Source organism: Serinus canaria, chromosome 3 (assembly GCF_022539315.1).
Source record: "Serinus canaria isolate serCan28SL12 chromosome 3, serCan2020, whole genome shotgun sequence".
Taxonomy (NCBI): Eukaryota; Metazoa; Chordata; class Aves; order Passeriformes; family Fringillidae; genus Serinus; species Serinus canaria.
Genome location: NC_066316.1, coordinates 111471879 through 111486838, shown reverse-complemented (window position 1 = coordinate 111486838; position 14960 = coordinate 111471879). Strand labels below are relative to the sequence as shown.

Genomic DNA, 14960 nt, shown 5'->3' with positions numbered 1-14960 from the left:
GCTGCAGAATGGGGACCTGGGTTGAAAAAGAAGTTTTTGAGTCAGAACGACCTACTGGCAGGGTCTGAAATGTCACCTCACATCTGCAGCAGACACAAGGTGGCATCAGAAAGCCAAGTTCTTCCTGTGAGGCTTCTCTTGCCATGGAAAAGGAGAGACGAGTTCCAGGTGTGCACACACCTGATTGCTGTGCCTCTGGTTTTCCTCAGAGTCCTTCAGCAATTCCCCTCTCCTGTCACAGAACAATCCCAGGAATTACATTAGTGGATCTTGATGCAAACTGGGAATGTGGATCAAGGTCTCACTTTCAGAGCAGTATTTGGGCTTTAATCCCATTTTTGGGGTGATCCCACCATGGCTGGGTGTAGGATCATCATCCCCCTGGGATCATCATCCCACTTTTCCTCAGGGTTTGGCTGAGTTATTGCCTGGCCTCCGAGCAGGATCCCAGTGCTGGGCTCACCAGAGCAGTGCTGACCCAGTGAGGTCAAGCCACAAAGTCTCGTTAATATTTAGGAGATTCTGCCACAGAGCTGCATTAATTATCCACCTGAGATGAATTAATTACCCACCTGAGATGCATTAATTACCTTTCCAAGCAGCCTGGGCACAGAGGGGAGGAGATGTCTGTGGGGAGAAGCAGGGCAGAAAGAGTCAGGAGTGGGGCTGTGACCCAAAGTCCCCAAACTCACCCTGGCCCCACATCCTCCTGCAACACCCACGGGTACATCCAGTCCATCAGTCCACACATTTCCAGTCCATCAGTCCATACATTTCCAGTCCATCAATCCACACATTTCCAGTCCATCAGTCCATACATTTCTATAACTACAGACCACTCTATTTGTGTGTCTAACAAGTTCTCACAAGAGGAATGCTCTGAACCTCGCACCTCCAGCCATGAGTTTCACCCCAAGAGCTGATGTGCCCCAACATCTGCTCCTTCCTCTCCAAACCAGTGCTTCCCATTTATTTTCCAGAGGTGTTTTGGGTTCTGCCTGGGAATAGGCACAGAGAAGAGAAAGTTCTGGAGAGATCTTAGAGCCTCTTCTAGTGCCTAAAGGGGCTCCAGGAGAGCAGGAGAGGGACTGGGGACAAGGGGTGGAGGGACAGGACACAGGGAATGACTGCACACTGCCAGAGGACAGGGATAGATGGGATATTGGGAAGGAATTCCTGGCTGTGAGGGTGGGGAGGCCCTGGAATAGAATTCCCAGAGAAGCTGTGGCTGGCCCTGAATCCTTGGAAGTATCCAAGGCCAGGTTGGACGGGGCTTGGAGCAACCTGGGACAGTGGGATGTGTCCCTCCCCATGGCAGGAGGGTAGAATAATGTGATATTTAAGGTCCCTTCTAAGGCAAAGCATTCTGGGATTCTAAGTTTTTACACAGGCACAAACATATATAAAAATAAATAAATAAAATAAACACACACATAAAATATATGCATACCAGATATCCATAAAATTACATACATATACACACATACATTAATATATAGGAATATATATGAATATGTAATATATATATATATATGCATGTATCTAACAGCACGTATACATACACAGCCATATAGCGATATACATTTATACACACATCCTATTAGAACCCCAAATCGCCCTGCGGGTCTCCCCCCGCCCCTTCCCACCCGAGGGAACCCCACACGCAGGAGGTGCCACCAGAGGGCACCGCGCCCCCATTTTTGGGCGCCGCTTCCCAGAATGCAGCGAGTGGGGCCGGGGGCTCCGCGGGCTCCGCACGCTGGGCTGCGGCCGCAGGGACAGCGCGGAGCTCCGCGGGGCAGCGCGGCCCCTCCGCCAGGTAAGCGCTGCTCCCCGGGACGCTTCGGACGGCACGGTATTATTTAATTTAATTTCATGTTATGGTATGTTATTTTATTGGATTTATTTGCTGGGGTTTTATTATTATTTTTAGTTTATTGATGTAGCTTTTTTTTTTTTCATTTATTTTAAGATTTTATTTCTTCATTTTATTCTACTTTATAATCACAGGACGGGTGCCCCGGACTCAGCCGCGGAGCAGCACCAGCCCCTCCCGGGATGGGTCCCTCTTGGAGGGGACCCATCCTCCTCCTCCTTTCCCCTTCTTATCCCGGGATGGAGATGTCCCCGGGGGCTGAGCATGTCCCTGCGGCCGGGGGTGTTTAGGGACTGGGGTTTTTTCCAGTGGGATGAACCCTGGCTGAGCTGGCAGCTGCCTTTTTGGAGGGGGGAGTGGGCTTTTCTCCAGGTCCCCAAAGAAGGGGGAAACTCGTGCCGCTGGCCCGGGGGTGGCAGCGGCTCCTCTCCCGCTGCGCCGGGATGGTGCAACATAAATTAGGTTTAATGTGACGGCTGCGATGAAACAGCGGGCGGGGGCTGCTCTGCCCCCGGTGAAAGTTGCGTTCGAGTTTGGCAATTTGGGCCATGGGGGAAATTGGAGGCTTTGGAAAGGCTTCTGTGGAACAAGGAGAAATCCCTGCAGGGAGGGGAGCCGGGAATGGTCAGAGGGGAGGCGAGTGATGCCCAGGAGCAGAGGAATGGTTTTGGTTGCCCTTAAAGAGGCATCTCGGCAGCGCCGGGGTCGTGGTACCTTCATGGTTCAGCGTTAACTCCGTGTGTGGGATGTGAACCAGGAGAGTGGGGCCAGAGCAAAAAGACTTGGAGAAGTCAGGATGCTCTGGTCCCAGTTCCTTGGATCTCGGGGTGCTCAGGACTCGCCATCTCTCTGGAGTTGTGTTTTGAGTTGGTTAAAAACCCGGTTTGCACGAAAGTTCCCAGACAGAGCAGCATTAAAGAAATTTTTCCCGAGCCAGCGAGGGAACTTGGACCCGAGCTAAAGCAAATAAACTTGTATTTCATCATGCTGGGGCTGGGTTTCTTTGTGCTCCCTTCTGCTCTGGGCAGTCCGGGCTTCCCGCAACCCCGTCCAACCTTCACCTTCAAATGTGCCTCAGTGGCCGAGCAAAGAAACTTCTGCTCCTTCGTGCAAACCTCGCTCCCCGCGGAGGCTGCTCTGTCCTCTGCGTCCCTCGGGCTTTTCTCTGTGTGTTTCTCGCCTGGGTTGCTGCAGGAAGGGGCTTTGCAGGGTTTCTGCTCCAGGCTGAGATGCCGCAGACGTGGAAAGTGTGAGCATGGCTGACCTGGCAGGGCTGTGCGTCAGCCGGAGCCCTGGGCTCTGCTCCGCCCGGGGATGTGCCAGCTCCGCGGCCAGCGCTGCTCAGCTCTGGAGGGAAAGGTGCTGCAAAGGAGGGAAAATGGGTAATTTTATCCCTGCTAAAAGCAGAAGGTGCTGAGGTGTTTCTCTGCCTGTCCCCATTGCTGCAGACCTGGCCAGGTCTGGGTGCTGGAGCCCAGCTGTGTCCCCGTGATCCGGGGAACGTGGCTGTCCACAGCAGGAGCTGAGGGGATTTCAGGGCTGGAGGTGCTGGTACACATCATTGTTATGAGACTATAAATGGTCCCAGAGAAACCCTGGGCAAGAATTTTCTCCCTGCTGGGAGAGCCTGTGCAGTCCCAGCAATGCAGGATGGGCACTGTGTGTGCAGGAGTGAGGAGGAGATGCAGTCCAGTGCCATCAAAGACCAGAGATGGGGAAAATGGGGTATTAGGGAAAAAAAATTAAAAATCAAAATCAAATGATGTGTTGTGCCCTGATGTGCTCTTCCATAGTAAATAAGGGGGGATGCAAGCTTGTTGATCCCATAGCAATGGCCTGGGGGAACCTGTGGCTTCTCTGCTGCCTGCCAGCACAGAATCTACTGGTGAGACATAAAATCACTGTAATTCATTAAATGCATTCCATTCTCTCACAAGAAAACAGATTAAATGTAGGTGCTGATGTCTCAAGTGCCTGTGAAATGCTGTTACATGGGCAGAGAGGGAAGATTTTGACACATTGCACAGGTTCCATCCATTAGTCATAACATTTCCACAGCGTGCCACACGTGCACTCACCTTTTTGTATAAATGCTTGCATGGGAAACAAATTCAGAGGTGACACAAGAGAATGTGGAGAAACTCAGGTGGGTTTTTCCCTTGCAGGACCCTTTGCTGCCCGAGGGACCTCCATCTTCAATCCATTTGTGGCTGCTTTCTTTTTTCTGATACATTTTTGGCTGCTTTGTACCAGTCGTCCTGCTTGGGAGGGAGGATGGAAATGTTGCAATTCCTGTTGAAGAGTTTGACATTTTGTAGCAGATAAAGCCAAATGCAGACAGTTGCTTTGGTTTGGCACTTTGGCTGAGTTTAAGGGAAGGCAGGATGGGATTCAGGCTGGAGGTGGAGAAAGAAGGTGGCACATACATCCCTCATGTCACAATGGCATCCAGCTCTGGTGTTTTTAGCAGGCATACATCTCTGGGAACAGGATTTTTCCAGCTGGTTTTGTGCCCAGAAACTTGAATCAGTCATATCCAGCAAAAATATGAAGGTGAGGGAACATCTGCTCCCATGTAACTGACGTCAGTTTTTGTGGCAGCTGTGATTTGGTCACTGGGGATCCCAAAAAGGATTTTGTGACTGTTGGGTGAGCTGGAACTGAAGGTTCACAACTGCTTCCTTAATTTCATCTATTTCTCTGTCTCCCTTGGGAATGAGGAAAGGGTTTCCAGTCCCATGTCAGCATTGGTTTTTGTTTATCTATAGCTGGTCTCTGGTGGGCTCTGGAAGCAGCTGCCTGGAAATGGCCAAGTAGAAGTTTTATGGTTCTTGTAGCAGGACCAGGAGAGGTCCTGGTGGTCCTTCCAATGCTTGAGGAGTGGTGGGCACTGGTGGTTGTCAGATGGATGTTCACATCTGCTGACTGCTCCCAGCCAGGGATGGCTCTTTCCAGATGTGCCATTTTTGGGGTTTCTTCCCCAACCATCCCCTGGATTTTCCAGGGCAGAGGTACTGGGGTGTCCAGTTGCAGAAGGAGATGGAGCTGCTCTCTGGGCTGTGTGTCAATTCCTGCCCTTTTTGTATTCCCTTGGAAAAATCACATTCTATGGAATGTGGCCCAGGGATGCTTTTTCCTTCAGAATGAGTCTGAACTTGCCCAGTTCAGCTGCAAAACCCTCAGCTGCTTGCATGGGTCACTCTTTAAAAACAAAGGCACTTAAAAAACTATGATTTTCCAAAAAAAAAGCTTTGGTGGCTGTGACTGTCACTGAGTCACACTCCTGGTGGTTAAATGATGGCCTTGTTCCTACTAGTTAATAAGGCAATTATTATGATAGGAAATTAACAGGAAATTGTTAAACTAATTAATTCAGTAATAGGAAATGTTAATGAGGATCTGCCCTTCTCTGGGGCTGCTAGTGGATGATCTCTGTACGATCCTGTGTCCACTCCAGATATCAGAGCAGAGGCCTCACTGTGAGCTGGGGGACCCAGTCTGGCCATGTGGCTCCACAAGGGGACCATTTGCTGGCCAGCAAGTGGCCGGCGTGGCAAGGAGAGCATCCAGCTCTCAGCAGGAGCTGGCAGCCAAGCCAGGCTCACTTCTGATTCATCTGGCCGGGAGGTGGGAGTGTGCCCTGGTGCCAAAGGAGGAGAAACTCCTTATTTCTGAAATAGGGCAGAAGGAGAAATCGCTGCCAGCCATGCAGGGGGGCTGGAAGGAGGCAAAAAGGGTGATGAAAATCACTCATCAGCCCTGATGCATCTCCAGCGTGGCCTTAGGAACGGATCCACCTTCAGATGGTATCAAAATGGTAAAAACTCTGATGTTCCTGGCTGCCTTGAGTGCCACTGTTCTCATGTGCTGTGGTCCTGTCCCAGACTTCCATCGAGTCCTGGCTCTGGCCTTGGTTTGCCACTCTGAGATTTCTTCCAACCAAAAATCAGAAAACTCTGAAAATTTCAAACAAAAGCCCAAGCAATTCTTTCTCCTGCAGCTTTCATTTCACAGTTCAGCTCCCTTTCTGGCTGTAATTCCTGCTGGGGCTTCTGGCTTCCTAGAGAAAGGGTGAAAAAAAGAAAAAAGAAAGCAGGCATTTAATAATAGATCAAAAATGAGATTACGCAGTAAGTCAGCCCTCCCCTTCCCAAAATGCAACTAAAGAAATTGCAAATCACCTTGAAAAAGGAAAGGAAAACAGTGTAGATCAAACCTGATGTTAAGTATGGATGAGGTGTTTATATTTTATTTAATGGCTGTGTGCTGTCCTAGAGCAGCCACCCTCTCCTGAATTTCTGTTTGTGATTAATTAAACAGTAGAGATGAACTGGGATGAGGTGGCTGCTTGGCACACCTGGAGACAGGCACAGCTGGTGGTGGTTGTAGTTGGAGGCAGCTCCCAAAAACCTTTTGGGAGTTTTGATGAGAGGCTCCTTGTCCATCCCTGATGACTCTGGACCAGTTCTGACCACGTTTGGTGGAGCAGTGGGGTTGCCGAGGGAAGGGAACCCAAGGGGCTTTGTGCCAAATGAGTGGGTGCCAGCAGAAGTGCCATGATGGAGGGAAGAGGTGATTATTAATCATGGGTAATTAGTCACCAGCCAGGCTGCCCTGAGAAGCTGGGCAAGCCCCAGCCTGGGCCAGTGCTCAGCCAAGGCTTGATGAGACACGACTTCCCTGGAAAGGAGGCTTAGCCCTGGCGCTGGGCATCGAGGCTGTCAACCCCGGGCCTGTTCTTGTTTGCTGTAAATCCTCTGGCTCTTTCAGGTTTTGGGCTTGGTGGGGCCATTGCCACAGGCCTCGTGGGAGGGTGGGAGTTGAGATAGGCCTGGTCTTGGCTGCCTCAGCAGCCTGGGGGGAATGTCTCCTGCTGGATCATCCCAGAGGTCTCCAGAGCCAGTGTGGATGGTGTGTATGCCAAGAGTGCGGGCTCTGGTGAGCCGGGCTGGGAGGAGCTGCAAGGGGAAGGCTCTGGCTCTGGCTCTGGCTCCTGCACAGTGGCTCCACCAGAACAGCAGAGGACCTTCAGCCTCACCCCCCTGAGGTCCTGTTTGCACCCTTGATGAGTAAAATATCAAGAGGGACATGAGGCATAGGGAGTCCTCTTCCATGTCATCCTTGTCCAATATGGATAACTCATCCTGGGTCATGCCATGAGGATGAACCTCCACACAAGATCACATTGGAGGGGCTTGGAGCAACCTGGTCTAGTGAAAGGTGTCTCTGTCCATGGCAGGGGGTTGGAATGAGATGAACTTTTAAGTTCCCTTCCAACACAAGGCACCACTTGTTTGTATGATTCCATAAAATGCAGCTGTAGATTTTCCTTCTTGCTAAATCACCCACTTTTAAGCACAGAAGATGTCAGAGCCCCTCTCTGGCAGAAGAAGAGGCTGAGGAGCCACATCCATCACAGCTCTGGTGGTGAAGGCAGGGCAAGGACAGAACAGGAGCAGCAATCCCATGCTGGGTCTGGCACGTGGGGCCGTGAATGTTCACCAAGGATTGCCAGAGCACCAGACGAGGCAGAAGATGCTGGAAATCACCACTCCCATGTGTGATTAACATCCTCTAAGGTGTTCATTTATCTTCCTTGTCACCTTCTTGGTCTCAACTTTCTACTTGTAGAGTTGGAGAAGAATCTGTTTCATTACCTGCTGGGCTGCTGCTCTTCTTGTTTATTCCCCAGAAGGAAGAAAATTAGATGTGCCAGAGATTAAACTTTTAAAAAATAAATAAATCCAGACTTTAGAAACAACCACTTGGAGGTGGAATGAGCCTCAACAAGAAAATATTTGTCTTCCACCTTTTTCTGAGACTGGCTGGGACGAAAGTACAGGGAGAAGACAGGGCAAGGTTTACTTTCTTTTAATTTCAAATATATTCCGAAAACAGAGCAGTTGGAATTCCTTTTTTTCCTTGAAGTTGCTTTGCCAAGTTTGGGTGGAGAAAACCAGCTGAAAGCCTTGCCTTGGTGGATGTGGGATGGAGGCAGGAACACATTTATTTATTTTATTTACCTATTTTTACCAGTGAGGCCCTAAGGCAAACAGCAAAGCCGTGGCATGCAGGCAACAGGAGCACTTTTCCCTCCCAATCCCTTTTCCCAGCACCAACAAGATCAGCACTGGAGATACGCAATTGAGTCAGCAATGCAGATGCCATCAAATGTCTGCTTTATTCCAGAGCATGAATCAGAGCAGCGTCAGAGCCTCATATCCTGCATCTCCTGATAAGAGTGCAGTTACCTCTGAGGGAACCAAACACAGTGAAATCCCATTATCCTGCCTCTTGCAGGCACCTATAACTCACTGGGACCAGCAGTGCTGATTTTAATGCAACTTCTGCTGCAGCATCTGCAGACTGCTATTTTTTTAAATTTTAATTTTTTTTTTTAAATCCCACATCATGGAGCCAAAAGATGTTGTGGGTTTATTATCTGTTTGCATTTCATATGACCAGCATGTCTATATGTACATACATATGTATGTGAATTTTTAAATAAGATTATTTTCTGGAGCACAAGCTGTTTGTGCTTAGCCCTGTCAGACCAGTAAGAGCAGCATGTGCCACCAGTCCAGGTGCTGGTTGCTCACTCTACATGCTTTTCCAATGGATGGAGAAAAAATGGATTAACTTCATTTGACTCTCCAACCATGCTTTTATCTCCAAAAACATCTTAAGTTCAAGGCTTAAAATCTTTCCCTTTTGGTTTGCTGTGGGAATCACATGAAGAAGTGAAATCCTTTACACCCAGAACTTCTCTGCTTCTCCCTAGCAGGACTTTTCCATGCCCAGCTCTGTGACAGGCCAGCTCAGTGACAGAGTTTCCTGCTATTGTTCCATGGGGACAGCTTCTGGCTCCCTCCACAAGGGTTACATGTGGTCACTGGCTTTTGCATCAGTTCCCTTTTTTCTCCTGATCCCAGGGCACCAGCTGTGTTCTGTTCCTGCTGCAGTCCCCATTCTGCACCTGGTCTGAAAGCCTCAGTGGGATGGAAGGAGGCCTGCAGTAGTGCAGTTTATATCCCCTAAAAACAGACACAACAGTAAATTTTTGCTAAAATCTGTCTGTATTGCCCCCAAGGGACATGTGGAGATGTTTAAAAGACATTTTTGGCACTGTGGTGGTGGTGGTGGTGGAGGCAGAGAAGGATAATTTTCACCTCAGATTCCTCTTTTGAGGGGCTTGTTTGTTCCTTGGGGTTTTTCTGCACCAGAGACTACAGAAGCTGAGGGGATAAAAAGCACTTCTGTGGTTTCCCATCTGTAGATTTGAGGGAAAATGAGTTCAAATCCACCACCTTGAGCTACATCATAAATCTCATTGCAGAAATACAGAGCCTAGACATTAATAATTAGGAGCTTGCACAATAAAGGACTGGAATATTTCAGAAATGACACACCATCTTTCAATCCAGCTGATGCTGTGCAGAGATCTGTGTGAAAGTTCTGTGCAGCCAAGGTGCAGAAGTTTTTGCTCCCATTTTTGACTCTTGGAAAAGAAGAAGATGGGAAGGAAAAATCAGATTGCATCCCCAAAGTGTTCACTAAAGCTCAAGTATAAGAGTTTTAATGTTTCCCTCTATTAGAAAGTGTTTGTATATGCTGAGAGAAAATTATGCCATTAATAGTTATCCTTTCCCAGCTTCCCACGTCTTGAAATCACTCCAGTACAGCCAAGCTGCTTCCTATCAAACTTCACACAAAAAAGAAATAATCTGCTGGGCTGTGACTGAACATGAGCAACGTTACTCCCCAGGGGTTTGTGTCCCTGAGGTTTGAGGGCTGCAGGAAAAGGGCTGTGTGCTGTGAGATGACAAATGGAACTCCACAGTTGCTCGTTCATGCTCCAGCAAAGCTTTGGTTTGGGTTGTAGATATTTCCCAGTCACAAGGCTGAAATCTCAGCAGCTCTTATGTGAATATTCTTCACCTTTTTTTTTGTTAATGCAGTTTGAAGTAATTGGAGGGCTGGTGATATTTTGAGCAATTTATCCACCTGGGAAATGATGACCTTGGATTTATTCAATCAAATATTATCAAGATTAAGAGTGCAAATAGCTGAGCTTGTCAGTCACAAGGAATTGTGTTGCAGCCTGGGCTCAAATCCATCACCTGAAACCAGGGGACTCTGGCAGGATATTCTTCATTCATCAGCAAGAGGCATCACAGCAAGATCATTTCACTGTAATTCATCAATTTATCAGGCTACTCAATTAAGTGGGGGCTGGAGAGAGGATAAAGGGAATGATTCTGTCTGTTGTAATGAATCTTTGACCACCTGAGGACTTTTCTTGCTCCTTGCTCTTTTGTGTTTCATGTTGCCTTGAAGGCCTCGTTAAAAGGAAAACAATCTCAATGGTGGTGCAGAGAGCCTTAAAGAATTAAAAGGTTTGATGAGTTAGAGCTTTTGCTCTACCTGGGTTGTCACTGACCTGGGCCTGACAACCACAATCTGAAGAAGCCCTGGTGAATCTTGGGTGGACTTATGGAGGAAAATGACTGAAGTGAAACTTTGTGCAGCCTGGAGTAAAGATGGACCTTTAGGTCCATCTCAGCTCAGTCCTTCCTGTGTCTGTGGTGCAACCCCAAGCTCATGGGTGAAGCATTTGGGAGTGTGGTGCAACCTCTGAGTGCTGAGAGGCTCCTGGCTGGCATTAGCTGCCCTGGGACCGTGGCAGTGACATTCTGCTGCTGGCTGATGACAAGAAGCTGGGCTGGGAGTTTCTTTATCAGTGTGGTATTTTAGACATTTGGCTGTTCCCAAGTTCATCCAAGCACGGATTTTTCTGCGTGGTTACACCTAAATCTTTAGGTTGTTTCACTGCTTGGGATCTCTGCTCAGATCCGTGACACAAAAACCAACATCTGTGTTGTTTTGTTACAAAATGAGCCCCGGTCTCACCCAATCACCCCGAATGTTTGTGCCACCCCAACAACTTCTGAAGCTGCCAGCCTGTTTGAGGCAAGCCTGACAAAGAGACACCGGGCTGAAGGGTAATGAAGGTTGTGTAAGTTCATGAAAAACAGGCGCGAGGGATAGCCCAGGTACTCACAGAGCCTCGGGGTGGGGTGGAGCTCCCGCTGCGTGAGCGGATACCAGACAGTCCCCAGGAGGAAGGGAGGGAGGGAGATCTTCCAGCTGTTCATGGGATCCACCAACGGGAGCCAGAGCGAGGGCCCTCTGCTGCCCTGGCACACCTCAGGCCCGTGGATGCCCATCTCTATTTGCAGTAAAACTGGTTTTCAGTTTAAATGCAGAGGCAGTTTGGGCAAAAGTAGCCCGGAGTGAGGTGTAGCTGCTCGTCTGCTTTCTGCAGAAACGCAACAAAAGGCTTGAGCAAGTCCAAGCACTCCAGATCAGGAAAGCATTTCCTCCTACCTGGGTTTCTCAGGTGTCCTGTTGTTTTCTTTCAACAAAAGCAAGAGAAAGGGAGAATTCGTTTGAATTTAATGCTAAAATACCTCCAAAAAGATGAAGCAAAAGGAACTGCTAGAAAGAGGGATAGGTGGAGATTAAAACCACTTTCTTTCTCTCGTTGTCCTTTGCACACTCACTATACATATACATAGCCTGATCTTCTGCTATACAGGAAAATAAATTGTAAAGGAGACAATTCAAATCAGGATGAAAAGGAGGAAAAAAAAGAGCCTGAATCAGGTCTGCTCTGCTTATCTGAACCGAGGGGGAGCCTGCCTGGTGCTCCTGACAGATTTTTTCAGGAAAGATAATGCATTGGGTTGATGACAGTTTATGAGATAGACTTCGAGGGGTATGAAAATTGCTGGTAGGTACTTGAATGGCTCTGACTGCACGGAGTGAATTGGAGTCGAGTCGCAACAATTTCCCTAAAGCTGTGCAGATTAACATAAAAATACCAAGGAAGCCCAATCTTTGAATTTTTATCTGCTTCAGCTCGAGAGAGTCAAATAGGGGCATTACAGAAGTGCCATCCATTTGAATCGATTGTCACTGCAGCTTTTGTGGAAAGGCTGCATCTGGGCTTATTGATAACGTTGTTGAGGTGCTTAGAAACACAAGTGTGTTGGGTTTGTTTTCCCTTTAGTAACTTATTCTTGTTTCTGGCATTTTGTTAAGATATTTTTTAGTTCTGGTCTCCTCTGGAGATCTCCACTGAGCTGAGCATTGGTAACAGAGATGCTCTGTGCATCTCTTCTCCAAGAGTTTGCCATAAACCTGAATCTGTTTCAAAGCCTTCTTATAAATTTTAAGGTAATTTTATTTGCTGGAGGAAAAATTGAGATGAAGAAGAGAATCTAAGAACTGTGATTTACTAACCTTTTAGTGAGGAGGCTTAGCTAGGTGCTTTTTTTTCTTGGTTAAACCACATCAGCTGAAATGCAAGTTTAGTGGCCAGAACCTCCTGTTGATCTCCATCCTAGCATCACTTCACCCATTTTACTTCCTCTGCTGCTCTGCTGCTCCCTGCCTGCACAGGAAAGATACAAAATCAGTCTCACACACATTACAGAAGTAACTTCATATGTGAAGTTGCAGGTTTGGGGACAAGTGTTTTAGGTCGTAGATGTGTCCTGCTGTCGAAGAAACATGAGGCAAATTCCACCCACTGAGGGGGCTGTGTCACTGGAAGCCTTGTGCTCCTCTGGTTTAAAAAATTGCTTTTCAGGAGCTGTGGCCAATGACTTCACCGTTTTGCCTTTGTTCTCATCTTTATAAACAGTTCCTGCACCTAAGGAGGTGGTTGTGAGAATTAGTCATTGGGTTTAGAGCTCTTTGAAGACTGCAAGTGGTAGATTACAGCTCAATGTTTATTAATGCCATGGCTTAACATGATGAGAACATTTCACAGCTCAGCTGGTTGCAGTGGGCTTTACTTCACTGATCTCCTCCAGCTGTGCCAGCTGTGCCCCCCCATTACCTGGCCCATCACACCTGATCCATGGGCTGCAGCAGGGAGCCTTCCCTCTCCACACTCCCCCAGCAGGTTCTACTTCCCCTGGCATCCTGCCACAGCACAAGCCAAGTTTAAATCTGGTTCTGTGTTTTTGGCTTCGTTCCTTCAAAATGTTTTCAATTTTCTTGGCTTCAACTGATCCCAGTGGCATCTTTTTATGATGCACTTTATTCTACTGCTTCAAGTGCAATAACACTCCTAAAGTTCAGTCTATTTTTAATTACAAAAAAAAGAAAATAGGCAGAGCATAGCATTGTTCTGTCACTGGTGGTGGGAAAAAGGGAGGATTTTTCTTCATCTTTAAATTTGATTGGATTTAAATCTCTATGTATGTAGTGGTTTTTGCTGTAATTGGAAGGGCAAATGGTTGTTTGCTCTTGCACTCTTGGGAGCCAATAGTGGTATTGATTAAACAAAAGCATTGCCACGTGTTGGAGGATCTCAGAGTGCGTCAGGACTGGTGAATGAAGATTGTGACAATGTCATCACTTTCTCTGCTTTCCTCTCTGATGAGGAGGCTGAAAAAAATGTGTAAGGCTGACACTGAGGTAATGCTTGCTGGGACAACTCCTGATCTGTAGCAGTGCATGTGCAGAGCTGGGTCAAATCCTCCCCACAGCAGCTGGAGGAGTGACTCCCATATTTATTCTCCACTTTGCCCCTCTCCCTGAGCTCTGTTTGGCTGCACTTGCACCAGGAAAACTTCCTTGCCTGTGGCTGGTGTGGTGGTGTCAGCCCAAGAATTTCTGCAGTTCCTGTGCAGGCATAGATTTATGGGGAGGGAAAAAAGGGATGGGAGGAGGACAGTGGCTATGTTTGAGTTGTGTGAGTGTCCTCTCCTTGACAGGTAGGTCAAAGAAAATGTTTAGCCAAGTGGTTTTTGCCACTTTTCTTTTTACTTGTGCATCAGCTCTTCCTTTGCGTGAGAACAGAAATTAATTTTGTTTCAAGTTCTGGAAACCTGAAGACATGCTGAATAGGTAGAAGTTTGTTCTATTTATAGGTTGCAGAATTTCTTTGTACAATAAACCAGTTTGTTTTAATTTAAACAATGTATTCAGCATATTTAGCTTAATTTTATTTAACTACAAGTTTGACGTGTCTTTTTCGTTGTTTTTTAAATTTGTGACATAAACCCAAAGTACAATGAAAAAGTCAGACTAGTCATTAAGGAACTTCATTTACCATTTTTAACATCAAATGTGTTGACTTGCATGGTTTATTAATTTTTACAGATGCCCAACTGTAAAAATAGGACAGCTTTGCAGTTCAGGCAAAGGTCTGATTTATGAAGAAATATGCCTTTGTTGTTCTCCACAAGCAAAAATCAGCCTTTCATTAAAGAAAAAAAAAAACAAAACCAAACCAAAAAATTCAAAGCAAGAGAGTTTAAATCAATCAGAGCTGAAGTATTTTGCTCCTGTTTTACCTCAATAAATCCTGTATTCAAGGCAGAAAAGACAGGATGGTTGAAGAAGGATTGGCAGGCAAGTTAGCAATAGTGTTCCCATGGACTGCTCTCAAGCCTGATGTTAATCAAGGTGTTGACTAATGAGAGAGCAGAAATTAATGGGATTTGGAGGTGTCATCAAAAAAGGAAAACCAGGAGATCCCAGGAGAAGAATGACTGACTTTGGGACCATTTGTCTGTAAGCAAATGTGAGTTCTTGTAATGCAAACTCTGAAAGAAAGCTGGGGGTTCTGTGTGGGAATTGGGATGTATTAATCAACCACAGGATAATTCTGATGTCCTGATGATAAAGATACGTCTGGGATCACATTTGTCAGCTGAATTATTCCTACTGGTGACAAAGAAATGCGAATGCCACTGCAACAGGTTTTAGTAAGGCATGGCTTAAAATGCGTTCTGCATTCCTTGTCCATAGGAGAAAGATTGATTCCAGCTGGAAAAGGTGCAGCTGAGGGCATCTGCTAGAAATGATCTGGAGAACAGGGAATCCAGCTCCCAAAATGATTAAAGGAACCTGGATGGTGAGGTGGTGACAAAAAAAGGCAGAGAAAAATTAGATTCCTTCTCTATAAATACACTGATGTAAATACCAGAGAGGGAGAAGAGTTATTTCAGTTAAATGACAATTCTGGCACAAGAACAAAAGGCTCTGAAAAAGTTTAGGCTGGAAA

The 14960-nt window shown here is 46.9% G+C and overlaps 1 protein-coding gene across 2 annotated transcripts in view; it reads left to right on the top strand.

Moving 5' to 3' along the window:
• The first annotated feature begins 1754 nt into the window (after window positions 1–1754).
• The window catches only part of EXTL3 (exostosin like glycosyltransferase 3), a 139853-nt gene continuing 126647 nt past the window's right edge, over window positions 1755–14960 (top strand). For both annotated transcript variants that reach the window (XM_050973194.1, XM_050973192.1), the window contains exon 1: window positions 1755–1883. The gene's annotated coding sequence lies outside the window, so the exon portion shown is untranslated. The remainder of the gene's footprint in view (window positions 1884–14960) is intronic.